Source organism: Rhopalosiphum padi, chromosome 1 (genome assembly GCF_020882245.1).
Source record: "Rhopalosiphum padi isolate XX-2018 chromosome 1, ASM2088224v1, whole genome shotgun sequence".
Taxonomy (NCBI): domain Eukaryota; kingdom Metazoa; phylum Arthropoda; class Insecta; order Hemiptera; family Aphididae; genus Rhopalosiphum; species Rhopalosiphum padi.
This window is the reverse complement of record NC_083597.1, coordinates 44,721,957-44,743,650: the sequence shown is the minus strand read 5'-3', so window position 1 is coordinate 44,743,650 and position 21,694 is coordinate 44,721,957.

Here is a 21,694-nt window from a genome sequence, read left to right as displayed (position 1 = left end):
TGGATATTTACTTTATTTTATGGAAATATGGAGGAATTTTAACTATTATATAAATATTTACCGTTATTATAAGGGAATACGGTTGAGTTTTAACGGTTTTATAGCTTTTAATGGGAATACGGAGGAATTTAATGAATTTTATGGATATTTATTGCATTTTAATGGAAATATGGAGGAATTTTAACTATTTTATAAATATTTACCGTTATTATAAGGGAATACGGTTGATTTTTAACGGTTTTACAGCTTTTAATGGGAATACGGAGGAATTTTAATTGTTTTTAATAAACTTTATGTAATTTTACCTTTTTTTAATGGAAATATGGAGGATTTTAATGAATTTTATGGATATTTACGGCATTTTAATGGATATATGAAGGAATTTCAATTGTTTTTAATGAAATGTATGTATTTATTCCGGCTTTTAATGGAAATACGGAGGAATTTTAATTGTTTTTAATAAACTTTATGTAATTTTACCTTTTTTTAATGGAAATATGGAGGATTTTAATGGATTAAATTGATATTTACGGCATTTTATTAGAAATATGGAGGAATTTAATGAAATATATGGATATTTACTTTATTTTATGGAAATATGGAGGAATTTTAACTATTATATAAAAATTACCATTATTATAAGGGAATGTTATGGATATTTACCGTTATATTATGGGAATATGGAGGAGTTTTAATTGTTTTTAATGAAATCTATATATTTATTACGGCTTTTAATGGAAATATGGAGGAATTTTAACTATTTTATAAATATTTACCTTTATTTAATGAGATTACGTAGGAATTTTAATTATTTTTAATGAAATATATGTTTTTTTTACCGTTTTTTAATAGAAATATGGAGGATTTTAATGAATTATATGAATATTTACGGCATTTTAATAGATATATGGAGGATTATAATGAAATATAAGAATATTTACAGCATTTTAATAGAAATAAGGAGGATTTTAATGAATTATATGGATATTTACGGCATTTTAATAGAAATATGGAGGAATTTAATGAATTATATGGATATTTACTTTATTTTATGGAAATATGGAGGAATTTTAACTATTATATAAATATTTACCGTTATTATAAGGGAATACGGTTGAGTTTTAACGGTTTTACAGCTTTTAATGGGAATACGGAGGAATTTGAATTATTTTTAATGAAATATTTGTATTTTTACCGTATTTTAACGGAAATATGGAGGATTTTTATGAATTATATAGATATTTACGGCATTTTAATAGAAATATGGAGGATTATAATGAAATATAAGGATATTTACGGCATTTTAATGGAAATATGGAGGATTTTAATGAATTATATGGATATTTACGGCATTTTAATAGAAATATGGAGGATTATAATGAAATATAAGGATATTTACAGCATTTTAATAGAAATAAGGAGGATTTTAATGAATTATATGGATATTTACGGCATTTTAATAGAAATATGGAGGAATTTAATGAATTATATGGATATTTACTTTATTTTATGGAAATATGGAGGAATTTTAACTATTATATAAATATTTACCGTTATTATAAGGGAATACGGTTGAGTTTTAACGGTTTTATAGCTTTTAATGGGAATACGGAGGAATTTTAATTATTTTTAATGAAATATTTGTATTTTTACCGTATTTTAACGGAAATATGGAGGATTTTTATGAATTATATGGATATTTACGGCATTTTAATAGAAATATGGAGGATTTTAATGAATTATATGGATATTTACAGCATTTTAATAGAAATATGGAGGATTTTTATGAATTTTATGGATATTTACGGCATTTTAATGGAAATACGGAGGAATTTTAATTATTTTTAATGAAATATATGTATTTTTACTGCTTTTAATGGAAATATGGAGGAATTTTAACTATTATATAAATATTTACCGTTATTATAAGGGAATACGGTTGAGTTTTAACGGTTTTATAGCTTTTAATGGGAATACGGAGGAATTTAATGAATTTTATGGATATTTATTGCATTTTAATGGAAATATGGAGGAATTTTAACTATTTTATAAATATTTACCGTTATTATAAGGGAATACGGTTGATTTTTAACGGTTTTACAGCTTTTAATGGGAATACGGAGGAATTTTAATTGTTTTTAATAAACTTTATGTAATTTTACCTTTTTTTAATGGAAATATGGAGGATTTTAATGAATTTTATGGATATTTACGGCATTTTAATGGATATATGAAGGAATTTCAATTGTTTTTAATGAAATGTATGTATTTATTCCGGCTTTTAATGGAAATATGGAGGATTTTAATGAATTTTATGGATATTTACGGCAATTTAATGGATAAATGAAGGATCTTAATGAATTTCATGGATATCTATGTCATTTTAATGGAAATATGGAGGAATTTTAACGGTTTTACAGCTATTGATGGAAATATGGAAGAATTATATAGGTTTTTCTCAGAAATTTTTGAATATTTACGGCTTTTTATGGAAATATGGAGGAATTTTAACTATTTTATAGATATTTACCCTTATTTAATGGGAATACGGAGGAATTTTAATTATTTTTAATGAAATATATGTATTTTTACTGCTTTCAATGGAAATATGGAGGATTTTAATGAATTATATGAATATTTGCGGCATTTTAATAGATATATGGAGGATTTTAATGAATTTTATGGATATTTACGGCATTTTAATGGATATATGAAGGAATTTTAATTGTTTTTAATGAAATGTATGTATTTATTCCGGCTTTTAATGGAAATATGGAGGATTTTAATGAATTTTATGGATATTTACGGCATTTTAATAGAAATATGGAGGATTATAATGAAATATAAGGATATTTACGGCATTTTAGTGGAAATATGGAGGATTTTAATGAATTATATGGATATTTACGGCATTTTAATAGAAATATGGAGGAATTTAATGAATTATATGGATATTTACTTTATTTTATGGAAATATGGAGGAATTTTAACTATTATATAAATATTTACCGTTATTATAAGGGAATACGGTTGAGTTTTAACGGTTTTACAGCTTTTAATGGGAATACGGAGGAATTTTAATTATTTTTAATGAAATATTTGTATTTTTACCGTATTTTAACGGAAATATGGAGGATTTTTATGAATTTTATGGATATTTACGGCATTTTAATAGAAATAGGGAGGAATTTTAATTTTTTTTAATGAAATATATGGATATTTACGGCATTTTAATAGAATTATGGAGGATTATAATGAAATATAAGGATATTTATGGCGTTTTAATAGAAATATGGAGGAATTTTAACTATTTTATAAATATTTACCCTTATTTAATGGGAATACGGAGGAATTTTAATTATTTTTAATGAATTATATGTATTTTTACTGCTTTTAATGGAAATATGGAGGAATTTTATGGGTTTTTCTAAGAAATTTGTGGATAATTACGGCGTTTAATGGAAATATGCAGGATTTTAATGGATTAAATGGATATTTACGGCATTTTATTAGAAATATGGAGAAATATAATGAAATATATGGATATTTACTTTATTTTATGGAAATATAGAGGAATTTTAACTATTATATAAATAATTACCATTATTATAAGGGAATGTTATGGATATTTACCGCTATATTATGGGAATATGGAAGAGTTTTAATTGTTTTTAATGAAATCTATATATTTATTACGGCTCTTAATGGAAATATGGAGGAATTTTAACTATTTTATAAATATTTACCTTTATTTAATGAGATTACGTAGGAATTTTAATTATTTTTAATGAAATATATGTTTTTTTACCGTTTTTTAATAAAAATATGGAGGATTTTAATGAATTATATGAATATTTACGGCATTTTAATAGATATATGGAGGATTATAATGAAATATAAGGATATTTACGGTATTTTAATGGAAATATGGAGGATTTTAATGAATTATATGGATATTTACGGCATTTTAATAGAAATATGGAGGATTATAATGAAATATAAGGATATTTACGGCATTTTAATAGAAATATGGAAGAATTTTAACCATTTTATAAATATTTATTGTTATTAAATGGGAAAACGGAGGAATTTTAACTATTTTATAAATATTTACCCTTATTTAATGGGAATACAGAGGAATTTTAATTATTTTATAAATATTTACCTTTATTTAATGAGAATACGTAGGAATTTTATATTATTAAAATAAAAAATGAAATGTATGTATTTATTCCGGCTTTTAATGGAAATATGAAGGATCTTAATGAATTTCATGGATATTTATGGCATTTTAATGGAAATATGGAGGAATTTTAACGGTTTTACAGCTATTGATGGAAATATGGAAGAATTATATAGGTTTTTCTCAGAAATTTTTGAATATTTACGGCTTTTTATGGAATTATGGAGGAATTTTAACTATTTTATAGATATTTACCCTTATTTAATGGGAATACGTAGGAATTTTAATTATTTTTAATGAAATATATGTATTTTTACTGTTTTTTAAAGGAAATATGGAGGAATTTTAAAAATGTTATGGATATTTACCGCTATATTATGGGAATATGGAGGAGTTTTAATTGTTTATAATGAAATCTATATATTTATTCCGGCTTTTAATGGAAATATGGAGGATTTTAATGAATTTTATGGACATTTACGGCATTTTAATGGATATATGAAGAAATTTTAATTGTTTTTAATGAAATGTATGTATTTATTACGGCTTTTAATGGAAATATGGAGGATTTTTATGAATTTTATGGATATTTACGGCATTTTAGTAGATATTTGGAAGAATTTTAATAAAATATAAGGATATTTACGGCATTATCATGGAAATATGGAGGATTTTAATGAATTATATGGATATTTACTTTATTTTATGGAAATATGGAGGAATTTTAACAATTATATAAAAATTACCATTATTATAAGGGAATGTTATGGATATTTACCGTTATATTATGGGAATATGGAGGAGTTTTAATTGTTTTTAATGAAATCTATTTATTTATTACGGCTTTTTAATGGAAATATGGAGGAATTTTAACTATTTTATAAATATTTACCCTTATTTAATGGGAATACGGAGGAATTTTAATTATTTTTAATGAAATATATGTATTTTTACTGCTTTCAATGGAAATATGGAGGAATTTTATGGGTTTTTCTAAGAAATTTGTGGATAATTATGGCTTTTAATGGAAATATGCAGGATTTTAATGGATTAAATGGATATTTACGGCATTTTATTAGAAATATGGAGGAATTTAATGAAATATATGGATATTTACTTTATTTTATGGAAATATGGAGGAATTTTAACTATTATATAAAAATTACCATTATTATAAGGGAATGTTATGGATATTTACCGTTATATTATGGGAATATGGAGGAGTTTTAATTGTTTTTAATGAAATCTATATATTTATTACGGCTTTTAATGGAAATATGGAGGAATTTTAAAAATTTATATTTTATTTTATAAATATTTACCTTTATTTAATGAGATTACGTAGGAATTTTAATTATTTTTAATGAAATATATGTTTTTTTTACCGTTTTTTAATAGAAATATGGAGGATTTTAATGAATTATATGAATATTTACGGCATTTTAATAGAAATATGGAGGATTATAATGAAATATAAGGATATTTACAGCATTTTAATAGAAATAAGGAGGATTTTAATGAATTATATGGATATTTACGGCATTTTAATAGAAATATGGAGGAATTTAATGAATTATATGGATATTTACTTTATTTTATGGAAATATGGAGGAATTTTAACTATTATATAAATATTTACCGTTATTATAAAGGAATACGGTTGAGTTTTAACAGTTTTATAGCTTTTTAATGGGAATACGGAGGAATTTTAATTATTTTTAATGAAATATTTTTATTTTTACCGTATTTTAACGGAAATATGGAGGATTTTTATGAATTTTATGGATATTTACGGCATTTTAATAGAAATATGGAGGATTTTAATGAATTATATGGATATTTACAGCATTTTAATAGAAATATGGAGGATTTTTATGAATTTTATGGATATTTACGGCATTTTAATGGAAATACGGAGGAATTTTAATTATTATTAATGAAATATATGTATTTTTACTGCTTTTAATGGAAATATGGAGGAATTTTAACTATTATATAAATATTTACCGTTATTATAAGGGAATACGGTTGATTTTTAACGGTTTTTACAGCTTTTAATGGGAATACGGAGGAATTTAATGAATTTTATGGATATTTATTGCATTTTAATGGAAATATGGAGGAATTTTAACTATTTTATAAATATTTACTGTTATTATAAGGGAATACGGTTGATTTTTAATGGTTTTACAGCTTTTAATGGGAATACGGAGGAATTTTAATTGTTTTTAATAAACTTTATGTAATTTTACCTTTTTTTAATGGAAATATGGAGGATTTTAATGAATTTTATGGATATTTACGGCATTTTAATGGATATATGAAGGAATTTTAATTGTTTTTAATGAAATGTATGTATTTATTCCGGCTTTTAATGGAAATATGGAGGATTTTAATGAATTTTATGGATATTTACGGCATTTTAATAGAAATATGGTGGAATTTTAACTATTTTATAAATATTTACCGTTATTATAAGGGAATACGGTTGAGTTTTAACGGTTTTACAGCTTTTAATGGGAATACGAAGGAATTTAATGAATTTTATGGATATTTATTGCATTTTAATGGAAATATGGAGAAATTTTAACTATTTTATAAATATTTACCCTTATTTAATGAGAATACGGAGGAATTTTAATTATTTTATAAATATTTACCTTTATTTAATGAGAATACGTAGGAATTTTATATTATTTTTAATGAAATATATGTATTTTTACTGTTTTTTAATGGAAATATGGAGGAATTTTAAAAATGTTATGGATATTTACTGCTATATTATGGGAATATGGAGGAGTTTTAATTGTTTTTAATGAAATTTATATATTTATTACAGCTTTTAATGGAAATATGGAGGATTTTAATGAATTTTATGGATATTTACGGCATTTTAGTAGATATTTGGAAGAATTTTAATAAAATATAAGGATATTTACTGCATTATCATTGAAATATGGAGGATTTTAATGAATTATATGGATATTTACGGCATTTTAATGGAAATATGGAGGATTTTAATGAATTATATGGATATTTACGGCATTTTAATAGAAATATGGTGGAATTTTAACTATTTTATAAATATTTACCGTTATTATAAGGGAATACGGTTGAGTTTTAACGGTTTTACAGCTTTTAATGGGAATACGAAGGAATTTAATGAATTTTATGGATATTTATTGCATTTTAATGGAAATATGGAGAAATTTTAACTATTTTATAAATATTTACCGTTATTAAAAGGGAATATGGTGGAGTTTTAACTGTTTTACAGCTTTTAATGGAAAAATGGAGGGTTTTAATGAAATATAAAGATTTATTACGGCATTATCATGAAAATATGGAGGTATTTTAATAATGTTATGGATATTTACCGCTATATTATGGGAATATGGAGGATTTTTAATTGTTTTTAAAGAAATGTATGTATTTATTACGGCTTTAGAAGGATATATGGAGTATTTTTATGATATATAAGGATATTTACGGCATTTTAATGGAAATATGGAGGATTTTAATGAATTATATGGATTTTTACGGCATTTTAATAGAAATAAGGAGGAATTTTAACCATTTTATAAATATTTATTGTTATTTAATGGGAAAACGGAGGAATTTTAACTATTGTATATATATTTACTGTTATTATAAGGGAATACGGTTGAGTTTTAACTGTTTTACAGCTTTTAATGGGAATACGGAGGTATTTTAATTATTTTTAATGAAATATTTGTATTTTTACCGTATTTTAACGGAAATATGGGAATTATATGAATATTTACGGCTTTTTAATAGATATATGGTGGATTATAATGAAATATAAGGATATTTACGGCATTTTAATGGAAATATGGAGGAATTTTAACGGTTTTACAGCTATTGATGGAAATATGGAAGAATTATATAGGTTTTTCTCAGAAATTTTTGAATATTTACGGCTTTTTATGGAAATATGGAGGAATTTTAACTATTTTATAGATATTTACCCTTATTTAATGGGAATACGTAGGAATTTTATATTATTTTTAATGAAATATATGTATTTTTACTGTTTTTTAAAGGAAATATGGAGGAATTTTAAAAATGTTATGGATATATGGATATTTACCGCTATATTATGGGAATATGGAGGAGTTTTAATTGTTTATAATGAAATCTATATATTTATTCCGGCTTTTAATGGAAATATGGAGGATTTTAATGAATTTTATGGATATTTACGGCATTTTAATGGATATATGAAGAAATTTTAATTGTTTTTAATGAAATGTATGTATTTATTACGGCTTTTAATGGAAATATGGAGGATTTTAATGAATTTTATGGATATTTACGGCATTTTAGTAGATATTTGGAAGAATTTTAATAAAATATAAGGATATTTACAGCATTATCATGGAAATATGGAGGATTTTAATGAATTATATGGATATTTACGGCATTTTAATAGAATTATGGAGGATTATAATGAAATATAAGGATATTTATGGCGTTTTAATAGAAATATGGAGGAATTTTAACTATTTTATAAATATTTACCCTTATTTAATGGGAATACGGAGGAATTTTAATTATTTTTAATGAAATATATGTATTTTTACTGCTTTCAATGGAAATATGGAGGAATTTTATGGGTTTTTCTAAGAAATTTGTGGATAATTATGGCTTTTAATGGAAATATGCAGGATTTTAATGGATTAAATGGATATTTACGGCATTTTATTAGAAATATGGAGGAATTTAATGAAATATATGGATATTTACTTTATTTTATGGAAATATGGAGGAATTTTAACTATTATATAAAAATTACCATTATTATAAGGGAATGTTATGGATATTTACCATTATATTATGGGAATATGGAGGAGTTTTAATTGTTTTTAATGAAATCTATATATTTATTACGGCTTTTAATGGAAATATGGAGGATTTTAATGAATTTTATGGATATTTACGGCATTTTAATGGATATTTGGAGGAATTTTAATAAAATATAAGGATATTTACGGCATTATCATGGAAACATGGAGGATTTTAGTGAATTATATGGATATTTACGGCATTTTAATAGAAATATGGAGGAATTTAATGAATTATATGGATATTTACGGCATTTTAATAGAAATAAGGAGGATTTTAATGAATTATATGGATATTTACGGCATTTTAATAGAAATATGGAGGATTATAATGAAATATAAGGATATTTACGGCATTTTAATAGAAATAAGGAGGATTTTAATGAATTATATGGATATTTACGGCATTTTAATAGAAATATGGAGGAATTTAATGAATTATATGGATATTTACTTTATTTTATGGAAATATGGAGGAATTTTAACTATTATATAAATATTTACCGTTATTATAAAGGAATACGGTTGAGTTTTAACGGTTTTATAGCTTTTAATGGGAATACGGAGGAATTTTAATTATTTTTAATGAAATATTTTTATTTTTACCGTATTTTAACGGAAATATGGAGGATTTTAATGAATTATATGGATATTTACAGCATTTTAATAGAAATATGGAGGATTTTTATGAATTTTATGGATATTTACGGCATTTTAATGGAAATACGGAGGAATTTTAATTATTATTAATGAAATATATGTATTTTTACTGCTTTTAATGGAAATATGGAGGAATTTTAACTATTATATAAATATTTACCGTTATTATAAGGGAATACGGTTGATTTTTAACGGTTTTACAGCTTTTAATGGGAATACGGACGAATTTAATGAATTTTATGGATATTTATTGCATTTTAATGGAAATATGGAGGAATTTTAACTATTTTATAAATATTTACTGTTATTATAAGGGAATACGGTTGATTTTTAATGGTTTTACAGCTTTTAATGGGAATACGGAGGAATTTTAATTGTTTTTAATAAACTTTATGTAATTTTACCTTTTTTTAATGGAAATATGGAGGATTTTAATGAATTTTATGGATATTTACGGCATTTTAATGGATATATGAAGGAATTTTAATTGTTTTTAATGAAATGTATGTATTTATTCCGGCTTTTAATGGAAATATGGAGGATTTTAATGAATTTTATGGATATTTACGGGATTTTAATAGAAATATGGTGGAATTTTAACTATTTTATAAATATTTACCGTTATTATAAGGGAATACGGTTGAGTTTTAACGGTTTTACAGCTTTTAATGGGAATACGAAGGAATTTAATGAATTTTATGGATATTTATTGCATTTTAATGGAAATATGGAGAAATTTTAACTATTTTATAAATATTTACCCTTATTTAATGAGAATACGGAGGAATTTTAATTATTTTATAAATATTTACCTTTATTTAATGAGAATACGTAGGAATTTTATATTATTTTTAATGAAATATATGTATTTTTACTGTTTTTTAATGGAAATATGGAGGAATTTTAAAAATGTTATGGATATTTACTGCTATATTATGGGAATATGGAGGAGTTTTAATTGTTTTTAATGAAATTTATATATTTATTACAGCTTTTAATGGAAATATGGAGGATTTTAATGAATTTTATGGATATTTACGGCATTTTAGTAGATATTTGGAAGAATTTTAATAAAATATAAGGATATTTACTGCATTATCATTGAAATATAGAGGATTTTAATGAATTATATGGATATTTACGGCATTTTAATGGAAATATGGAGGATTTTAATGAATTATATGGATATTTACGGCATTTTAATAGAAATATGGTGGAATTTTAACTATTTTATAAATATTTACCGTTATTATAAGGGAATACGGTTGAGTTTTAACTGTTTTTACAGCTTTTAATGGGAATACGGAGGTATTTTAATTATTTTTAATGAAATATTTGTATTTTTACCGTATTTTAACGGAAATATGGGAATTATATGAATATTTACGGCTTTTTAATAGATATATGGTGGATTATAATGAAATATAAGGATATTTACGGCATTTTAATGGAAATATGGAGGAATTTTAACGGTTTTACAGCTATTGATGGAAATATGGAAGAATTATATAGGTTTTTCTCAGAAATTTTTGAATATTTACGGCTTTTTATGGAAATATGGAGGAATTTTAACTATTTTATAGATATTTACCCTTATTTAATGGGAATACGTAGGAATTTTATATTATTTTTAATGAAATATATGTATTTTTACTGTTTTTTAAAGGAAATATGGAGGAATTTTAAAAATGTTATGGATATATGGATATTTACCGCTATATTATGGGAATATGGAGGAGTTTTAATTGTTTATAATGAAATCTATATATTTATTCCGGCTTTTAATGGAAATATGGAGGATTTTAATGAATTTTCTGGATATTTACGGCATTTTAATGGATATATGAAGAAATTTTAATTGTTTTTAATGAAATGTATGTATTTATTACGGCTTTTAATGGAAATATGGAGGATTTTAATGAATTTTATGGATATTTACGGCATTTTAGTAGATATTTGGAAGAATTTTAATAAAATATAAGGATATTTACGGCATTATCATGGAAATATGGAGGATTTTAATGAATTATATGGATATTTACGGCATTTTAATAGAATTATGGAGGATTATAATGAAATATAAGGATATTTATGGCGTTTTAATAGAAATATGGAGGAATTTTAACTATTTAATAAATATTTACCCTTATTTAATGGGAATATGGAGGAATTTTATGGGTTTTTCTAAGAAATTTGTGGATAATTATGGCTTTTAATGGAAATATGCAGGATTTTAATGGATTAAATGGATATTTACGGCATTTTATTAGAAATATGGAGGAATTTAATGAAATATATGGATATTTACTTTATTTTATGGAAATATGGAGGAATTTTAACTATTATATAAAAATTACCATTATTATAAGGGAATGTTATGGATATTTACCGTTATATTATGGGAATATGGAGGAGTTTTAATTGTTTTTAATGAAATCTATATATTTATTACGGCTTTTAATGGAAATATGGAGGAATTTTAACTATTTTATAAATATTTACCTTTATTTAATGAGATTACGTAGGAATTTTAATTATTTTTAATGAAATATATGTTTTTTTACCGTTTTTTAATAGAAATATGCAGGATTTTAATGAATTATATGAATATTTACGGCATTTTAATAGATATATGGAGGATTATAATGAAATATAAGGATATTTACGGTATTTTAATGGAAATATGGAGGATTTTAATGAATTATATGGATATTTACGGCATTTTAATAGAAATATGGAGGATTATAATGAAATATAAGGATATTTACGGCATTTTAATAGAAATATGGAGGAATTTTAACCATTTTATAAATATTTATTGTTATTTAATGGGAAAACGGAGGAATTTTAACTATTTTATAAATATTTACCCTTATTTAATGGGAATACAGAGGAATTTTAATTATTTTATAAATATTTACCTTTATTTAATGAGAATACGTAGGAATTTTATATTATTAAAATAAAAAATGAAATGTATGTATTTATTCCGGCTTTTAATGGAAATATGGAGAATTTTAATGAATTTTATGGATATTTACGGCAATTTAATGGATATATGAAGGATCTTAATGAATTTCATGGATATTTATGGCATTTTAATGGATATATGAAGAAATTTTAATTGTTTTTAATGAAATGTATGTATTTATTACGGCTTTTAATGGAAATATGGAGGATTTTAATGAATTTTATGGATATTTACGGCATTTTAGTAGATATTTGGAAGAATTTTAATAAAATATAAGGATATTTACGGCATTATCATATAAATATGGAGGATTTTAATGAATTATATGGATATTTACGGCATTTTAATAGAATTATGGAGGATTATAATGAAATATAAGGATATTTATGGCGTTTTAATAGAAATATGGAGGAATTTTAACTATTTTATAAATATTTACCCTTATTTAATGGGAATACGGAGGAATTTTAATTATTTTTAATGAAATATATGTATTTTTACTGCTTTCAATGGAAATATGGAGGAATTTTATGGGTTTTTCTAAGAAATTTGTGGATAATTATGGCTTTTAATGGAAATATGCAGGATTTTAATGGATTAAATGGATATTTACGGCATTTTATTAGAAATATGGAGGACTTTAATGAAATATATGGATATTTACTTTATTTTATGGAAATATGGAGGAATTTTAACTATTTTATAAATATTTACTGTAATTATAAGGGAATACGGTTGATTTTTAATGGTTTTACAGCTTTTAATGGGAATACGGAGGAATTTTAATTGTTTTTAATAAACTTTATGTAATTTTACCTTTTTTTAATGGAAATATGGAGGATTTTAATGAATTTTATGGATATTTACGGCATTTTAATGGATATATGAAGGAATTTTAATTGTTTTTAATGAAATGTATGTATTTATTCCGGCTTTTAATGGAAATATGGAGGATTTTAATGAATTTTATGGATATTTACGGGATTTTAATAGAAATATGGTGGAATTTTAACTATTTTATAAATATTTACCGTTATTATAAGGGAATACGGTTGAGTTTTAACGGTTTTACAGCTTTTAATGGGAATACGAAGGAATTTAATGAATTTTATGGATATTTATTGCATTTTAATGGAAATATGGAGAAATTTTAACTATTTTATAAATATTTACCCTTATTTAATGAGAATACGGAGGAATTTTAATTATTTTATAAATATTTACCTTTATTTAATGAGAATACGTAGGAATTTTATATTATTTTTAATGAAATATATGTATTTTTACTGTTTTTTAATGGAAATATGGAGGAATTTTAAAAATGTTATGGATATTTACTGCTATATTATGGGAATATGGAGGAGTTTTAATTGTTTTTAATGAAATTTATATATTTATTACAGCTTTTAATGGAAATATGGAGGATTTTAATGAATTTTATGGATATTTACGGCATTTTAGTAGATATTTGGAAGAATTTTAATAAAATATAAGGATATTTACTGCATTATCATTGAAATATAGAGGATTTTAATGAATTATATGGATATTTACGGCATTTTAATGGAAATATGGAGGATTTTAATGAATTATATGGATATTTACGGCATTTTAATAGAAATATGGTGGAATTTTAACTATTTTATAAATATTTACCGTTATTATAAGGGAATACGGTTGAGTTTTAACTGTTTTACAGCTTTTAATGGGAATACGGAGGTATTTTAATTATTTTTAATGAAATATTTGTATTTTTACCGTATTTTAACGGAAATATGGGAATTATATGAATATTTACGGCTTTTTAATAGATATATGGTGGATTATAATGAAATATAAGGATATTTACGGCATTTTAATGGAAATATGGAGGAATTTTAACGGTTTTACAGCTATTGATGGAAATATGGAAGAATTATATAGGTTTTTCTCAGAAATTTTTGAATATTTACGGCTTTTTATGGAAATATGGAGGAATTTTAACTATTTTATACATATTTACCCTTATTTAATGGGAATACGTAGGAATTTTATATTATTTTTAATGAAATATATGTATTTTTACTGTTTTTTAAAGGAAATATGGAGGAATTTTAAAAATGTTATGGATATATGGATATTTACCGCTATATTATGGGAATATGGAGGAGTTTTAATTGTTTATAATGAAATCTATATATTTATTCCGGCTTTTAATGGAAATATGGAGGATTTTAATGAATTTTATGGATATTTACGGCATTTTAATGGATATATGAAGAAATTTTAATTGTTTTTAATGAAATGTATGTATTTATTACGGCTTTTAATGGAAATATGGAGGATTTTAATGAATTTTATGGATATTTACGGCATTTTAGTAGATATTTGGAAGAATTTTAATAAAATATAAGGATATTTACGGCATTATCATGGAAATATGGAGGATTTTAATGAATTATATGGATATTTACGGCATTTTAATAGAATTATGGAGGATTATAATGAAATATAAGGATATTTATGGCGTTTTAATAGAAATATGGAGGAATTTTAACTATTTTATAAATATTTACCCTTATTTAATGGGAATACGGAGGAATTTTAATTATTTTTAATGAAATATATGTATTTTTACTGCTTTCAATGGAAATATGGAGGAATTTTATGGGTTTTTCTAAGAAATTTGTGGATAATTATGGCTTTTAATGGAAATATGCAGGATTTTAATGGATTAAATGGATATTTACGGCATTTTATTTGAAATATGGAGGAATTTAATGAAATATATGGATATTTACTTTATTTTATGGAAATATGGAGGAATTTTAACTATTATATAAAAATTACCATTATTATAAGGGAATGTTATGGATATTTACCGTTATATTATGGGAATATGGAGGAGTTTTAATTGTTTTTAATGAAATCTATATATTTATTACGGCTTTTAATGGAAATATGGAGGATTTTAATGAATTTTATGGATATTTACGGCATTTTAATGGATATTTGGAGGAATTTTAATAAAATATAAGGATATTTACGGCATTATCATGGAAACATGGAGGATTTTAGTGAATTATATGGATATTTACGGCATTTTAATAGAAATATGGAGGAATTTAATGAATTATATGGATATTTACGGCATTTTAATAGAAATATGGAGGAATTTTAACTATTATATAAATATTTACCGTTATTATAAAGGAATACGGTTGAGTTTTAACGGTTTTATAGCTTTTAATGGGAATACGGAGGAATTTTAATTATTTTTAATGAAATATTTGTATTTTTTACCGTATTTTAACGGAAATATGGAGGATTTTTATGAATTTTATGGATATTTACGGCATTTTAATAGAAATATGGAGGATTTTAATGAATTATATGGATATTTACAGCATTTTAATAGAAATATGGAGGATTTTTATGAATTTTATGGATATTTACGGCATTTTAATGGAAATACGGAGGAATTTTAATTATTATTAATGCAATATATGTATTTTTACTGCTTTTAATGGAAATATGGAGGAATTTTAACTATTATATAAATATTTACCGTTATTATAAGGGAATACGGTTGATTTTTAACGGTTTTACAGCTTTTAATGGGAATACGGAGGAATTTAATGAATTTTATGGATATTTATTGCATTTTAATGGAAATATGGAGGAATTTTAACTATTTTATAAATATTTACTGTTATTATAAGGGAATACGGTTGATTTTTAATGGTTTTACAGCTTTTAATGGGAATACGGAGGAATTTTAATTGTTTTTAATAAACTTTATGTAATTTTACCTTTTTTTAATGGAAATATGGAGGATTTTAATGAATTTTATGGATATTTACGGCATTTTAATGGATATATGAAGGAATTTTAATTGTTTTTAATGAAATGTATGTATTTATTCCGGCTTTAATGGAAATATGGAGGATTTTAATGAATTTTATGGATATTTACGGCAATTTAATGGATATATGGAGGAATTTTAACGGTTTTACAGCTATTGATGGAAATATGGAAGAATTATATAGATTTTTCTCAGAAATTTTTGAATATTTACGGCTTTTTATGGAAATATGGAGGAATTTTAACTATTTTATAAATATTTACCCTTATTTAATGAGAATACGGAGGAATTTTAATTATTTTATAAATATTTACCTTTATTTAATGAGAATACGTAGGAATTTTATATTATTTTTAATGAAATATATGTATTTTTACTGTTTTTTAATGGAAATATGGAGAAATTTTAAAAATGTTATGGATATTTACTGCTATATTATGGGAATATGGAGGAGTTTTAATTGTTTTTAATGAAATTTATATATTTATTACAGCTTTTAATGGAAATATGGAGGATTTTAATGAATTTTATGGATATTTACGGCATTTTAGTAGATATTTGGAAGAATTTTAATAAAATATAAGGATATTTACTGCATTATCATTGAAATATGGAGGATTTTAATGAATTATATGGATATTTACGGCATTTTAATGGAAAATCCTTTAATGAATTATATGGATATTTACGGCATTTTAATAGAAATATGGTGGAATTTTAACTATTTTATAAATATTTACCGTTATTATAAGGGAATACGGTTGAGTTTTAACGGTTTTACAGCTTTTAATGGGAATACGAAGGAATTTAATGAATTTTATGGATATTTATTGCATTTTAATGGAAATATGGAGAAATTTTAACTATTTTATAAATATTTACCGTTATTAAAAGGGAATATGGTGGAGTTTTAACTGTTTTACAGCTTTTAATGGAAAAATGGAGGGTTTTAATGAAATATAAAGATTTATTACGGCATTATCATGAAAATATGGAGGTATTTTAATAATGTTATGGATATTTACCGCTATATTATGGGAATATGGAGGATTTTTAATTGTTTTTAAAGAAATGTATGTATTTATTACGGCTTTTGAAGGATATATGGAGTATTTTTATGAAATATAAGGATATTTACGGCATTTTAATGGAAATATGGAGGATTTTAATGAATTATATGGATTTTTACGGCATTTTAATAGAAATATGGAGGAATTTTAACCATTTTATAAATATTTATTGTTATTTAATGGGAAAACGGAGGAATTTTAACTATTGTATATATATTTACTGTTATTATAAGGGAATACGGTTGAGTTTTAACTGTTTTACAGCTTTTAATGGGAATACGGAGGTATTTTAATTATTTTTAATGAAATATTTGTATTTTTACCGTATTTTAACGGAAATATGGGAATTATATGAATATTTACGGCTTTTTAATAGATATATGGTGGATTATAATGAAATATAAGGATATTTACGGCATTTTAATGGAAATATGGAGGAATTTTAACGGTTTTACAGCTATTGATGGAAATATGGAAGAATTATATAGGTTTTTCTCAGAAATTTTTGAATATTTACGGCTTTTTATGGAAATATGGAGGAATTTTAACTATTTTATAGATATTTACCCTTATTTAATGGGAATACGTAGGAATTTTATATTATTTTTAATGAAATATATGTATTTTTACTGTTTTTTAAAGGAAATATGGAGGAATTTTAAAAATGTTATGGATATTTACTGCTATATTATGGGAATATGGAGGAGTTTTAATTGTTTTTAATGAAATTTATATATTTATTACAGCTTTTAATGGAAATATGGAGGATTTTAATGAATTTTATGGATATTTACGGCATTTTAGTAGATATTTGGAAGAATTTTAATAAAATATAAGGATATTTACTGCATTATCATTGAAATATAGAGGATTTTAATGAATTATATGGATATTTACGGCATTTTAATGGAAATATGGAGGATTTTAATGAATTATATGGATATTTACGGCATTTTAATAGAAATATGGTGGAATTTTAACTATTTTATAAATATTTACCGTTATTATAAGGGAATACGGTTGAGTTTTAACTGTTTTACAGCTTTTAATGGGGAATACGGAGGTATTTTAATTATTTTTAATGAAATATTTGTATTTTTACCGTATTTTAACGGAAATATGGGAATTATATGAATATTTACGGCTTTTTAATAGATATATGGTGGATTATAATGAAATATAAGGATATTTACGGCATTTTAATGGAAATATGGAGGAATTTTAACGGTTTTACAGCTATTGATGGAAATATGGAAGAATTATATAGGTTTTTCTCAGAAATTTTTGAATATTTACGGCTTTTTATGGAAATATGGAGGAATTTTAACTATTTTATAGATAATTTACCCTTATTTAATGGGAATACGTAGGAATTTTATATTATTTTTAATGAAATATATGTATTTTTACTGTTTTTTAAAGGAAATATGGAGGAATTTTTAAAATGTTATGGATATATGGATATTTACCGCTATATTATGGGAATATGGAGGAGTTTTAATTGTTTATAATGAAATCTATATATTTATTCCGGCTTTTAATGGAAATATGGAGGATTTTAATGATTTTCTGGATATTTACGGCATTTTAATGGATATATGAAGAAATTTTAATTGTTTTTAATGAAATGTATGTATTTATTACGGCTTTTAATGGAAATATGGAGGATTTTAATGAATTTTATGGATATTTACGGCATTTTAGTAGATATTTGGAAGAATTTTAATAAAATATAAGGATATTTACGGCATTATCATGGAAATATGGAGGGATTTTAATGAATTATATGGATATTTACGGCATTTTAATAGAATTATGGAGGATTATAATGAAATATAAGGATATTTATGGCGTTTTAATAGAAATATGGAGGAATTTTAACTATTTAATAAATATTTACCCTTATTTAATGGGAATATGGAGGAATTTTATGGGTTTTTTCTAAGAAATTTGTGGATAATTATGGCTTTTAATGGAAATATGCAGGATTTTAATGGATTAAATGGATATTTACGGCATTTTATTAGAAATATGGAGGGAATTTAATGAAATATATGGATATTTACTTTATTTTATGGAAATATGGAGGAATTTTAACTATTATATAAAAATTACCATTATTATAAGGGGAATGTTATGGATATTTACCGTTATATTATGGGAATATGGAGGAGTTTTAATTGTTTTTAATGAAATCTATATATTTATTACGGCTTTTAATGGAAATATGGAGGAATTTTAACTATTTTATAAATATTTACCTTTATTTAATGAGATTACGTAGGAATTTTAATTATTTTTAATGAAATATATGTTTTTTTTACCGTTTTTTTAATAGAAATATGCAGGATTTTAATGAATTATATGAATATTTACGGCATTTTAATAGATATATGGAGGATTATAATGAATATAAGGATATTTACGGTATTTTAATGGAAATATGGAGGATTTTAATGAATTATATGGATATTTACGGCATTTTAATAGAAATATGGAGGATATAATGAAATATAAGGATATTTACGGCATTTTAATAGAAATATGGAGGAATTTTAACCATTTTATAAATATTTATTGTTATTTAATGGGAAAACGGAGGAATTTTAACTATTTTATAAATATTTACCCTTATTTAATGGGAATACAGAGGAATTTTAATTATTTTATAAATATTTACCTTTATTTAATGAGAATACGTAGGAATTTTATATTATTAAAATAAAAAATGAAATGTATGTATTTATTCCGGCTTTTAATGGAAATATAAATGGATATTTACGGCATTTTAATGGAAATATGGAGGATTTTAATGAATTATATGGATATTTACGGCATTTTAATAGAAATATGGTGGAATTTTAACTATTTTATAAATATTTACCGTTATTATAAGGGAATACGGTTGAGTTTTAACTGTTTTACAGCTTTTAATGGGAATACGGAGGTATTTTAATTATTTTTAATGAAATATTTGTATTTTTACCGTATTAAAACGGAAATATGGGAATTATATGAATATTTACGGCTTTTTAATAGATATATGGTGGATTATAATGAAATATAAGGATATTTACGGCATTTTAATGGAAATATGGAGGAATTTTAACGGTTTTACAGCTATTGATGGAAATATGGAAGAATTATATAGGTTTTTCTCAGAAATTTTTGAATATTTACGGCTTTTTATGGAAATATGGAGGAATTTTAACTATTTTATACATATTTACCCTTATTTAATGGGAATACGTAGGAATTTTATATTATTTTTAATGAAATATATGTATTTTTACTGTTTTTTAAAGGAAATATGGAGGAATTTTAAAAATGTTATGGATATATGGATATTTACCGCTATATTATGGGAATATGGAGGAGTTTTAATTGTTTATAATGAAATCTATATATTTATTCCGGCTTTTAATGGAAATATGGAGGATTTTAATGAATTTTATGGATATTTACGGCATTTTAATGGATATATGAAGAAATTTTAATTGTTTTTTAATGAAATGTATGTATTTATTACGGCTTTTAATGGAAATATGGAGGATTTTAATGAATTTTATGGATATTTACGGCATTTTAGTAGATATTTGGAAGAATTTTAATAAAATATAAGGATATTTACGGCATTATCATGGAAATATGGAGGATTTTAATGAATTATATGGATATTTACGGCATTTTAATAGAATTATGGAGGATTATAATGAAATATAAGGATATTTATGGCGTTTTAATAGAAATATGGAGGAATTTTAACTATTTTATAAATATTTACCCTTATTTAATGGGAATACGGAGGAATTTTAATTATTTTTAATGAAATATATGTATTTTTACTGCTTTCAATGGAAATATGGAGGAATTTTATGGGTTTTTCTAAGAAATTTGTGGATAATTATGGCTTTTAATGGAAATATGCAGGATTTTAATGGATTAAATGGATATTTACGGCATTTTATTTGAAATATGGAGGAATTTAATGAAATATATGGATATTTACTTTATTTTATGGAAATATGGAGGAATTTTAACTATTATATAAAAATTACCATTATTATAAGGGAATGTTATGGATATTTACCGTTATATTAT